General features: G+C 52.8%; 1 protein-coding gene across 2 annotated transcripts in view; it reads left to right on the forward strand.

Moving 5' to 3' along the window:
* Nucleotides 1-1,681, forward strand: part of GRK6 (G protein-coupled receptor kinase 6) — a 41,085-nt gene that overhangs the window by 34,756 nt on the left and 4,648 nt on the right. The gene's annotated exons all lie outside the window — the stretch shown is intronic.

A 1,681-nucleotide genomic window follows, 5' to 3' on the forward strand; every position in this document is an offset into this window, starting at 1 on the left:
TGTTGGCTCACTGCAACCTCTGCCTCCCAGGTTCAAGCAATTCTCCTGCCTCAGCCTCCTGAGTAGCTGGGATTACAGGCAACCACCACCATGCCCGGCTGATTGTTGTATTTTTAGTAGAGACAAGGTTTCACCATAATGGCCAGGCTGGTCTTGAAATCTTGAAATCCTGACCTCAGGTAATCCGCCCACCTCAGCATCCCAAAGTGCTGGAATTACAGGCATGAGCCACCGTGCCTGGCCTTGCCCAATAATTTCAAAAGAAATCCTCATGGGGGAAAAGAAGTACCAAGACTGATGCCCATTGCCCCTCATTGCTCATGGTCCCTCACTGGCCACACCCAGACCATACACCCGCCTGACCTTGCACCAATGGGGGAGCTCCGTTTCCCAGAGGAAAACCACAGTGCAGTTGCCAGCAGTGGGAGGGGCTGTTGGGCTGGCCGTCCTTCTGTGGGTGGTCACTTCCCCTTATAGAGTCTCACCTGTTAACTGAGCATCTCAGTGGGCCAGGCACTCAGCAGGCAAGAGTGTCCTCTAGCTGTCAGAGTCCAGGTGGCAGAAAACCAGCCTAAACTCACTTAAGCTCAACATGGAGTGTATTGGTTCATTTGGCCAGAAAGTCCCAAAGTAGGGCCGGCTTCAGGGTTTTCTGCTGTGGATTCTCTGCCAGGATTCTCCAGCTCTTGCCTTGCCTTCAACCTGTTGACTCTTTCCTTCCCCATGAATTAGGCTTCTCTGTGTGACAGTCACAGGGACGGTTCTGACTGGCTAAGATGAGGTCATGTGCTTTCCCCTTCCCTTGTCTGTGAGGACTGGGTCCTGTAATTAACGGTTCACCAGTAACACTGGAGAGGCCCAAAGGATGGGCAGGGCAGGCCAGGTTGATAGCTGACACACGTTTATTGATTCAGCAAATAGCTGAGTGCCCATTTATGCCAGACTCTGGAGATAATGAGGCCCACTGGAGCCAGTCCTGCCCTTATATTCTAGTGGGAGACACACCCAAATAAACCAGTAAGCCAGAAGGAATTCCAGGTAACATTAAGTGTGATAAAGAAAACTAAAGCAAGCAGCCGGGCGTGGTGGCTCACGCCTGTAATCCCAGCACTTTGGGAGGCCGAGGCAGGCTGATCACCTGAGGTTGGGAGTTCGAAGACTGGCCTGACCAACATGGAGAAACCCCGTCTCTACTAAAAATACAAAATTAGCTGGGTGTGGTGGCGCATGCCTATAATCCCAGCTACTCAGCAGACTGAGGCAGGAGAATCGCTTAAACCCGAGAGGAGGAGGTTGCGGTGAGCTGAGATCGCACCACTGCACTCCAGCCTGGGCGACAAGAGCAAAACTTAGTCTCAAAAAAAAAAAAAAAAGAAAACGGCTGGGCGCGGTGGCTCATGCCTGTAATCCCAGCACTTTGGGAGGCCAAGACGGGCAGATCACGAGGTCAAGAGATCGAGACCATCCTGGCCAATATGGTGAAACCCTGTCTCTACTAAAAATACAAAAATTAGCCGGGCGAGGTGGCGGGCGCCTGTAGTCCCAGCTACATGGGAAGCTCAGGCAGGAGAATGGCGTGAACCCGGGAGGCGGAGCTTGCAGTGAGCGGAGATCGAGCCACTGCACTCCAGCCTGGGCGACAGAGCGAGACTCCGTCTCAAAAAAATAAATTAGGCCGGGC

Source organism: Colobus angolensis, unplaced genomic scaffold (genome assembly GCF_000951035.1).
Source record: "Colobus angolensis palliatus isolate OR3802 unplaced genomic scaffold, Cang.pa_1.0 Scaffold254, whole genome shotgun sequence".
Classification (NCBI taxonomy): domain Eukaryota; kingdom Metazoa; phylum Chordata; class Mammalia; order Primates; family Cercopithecidae; genus Colobus; species Colobus angolensis.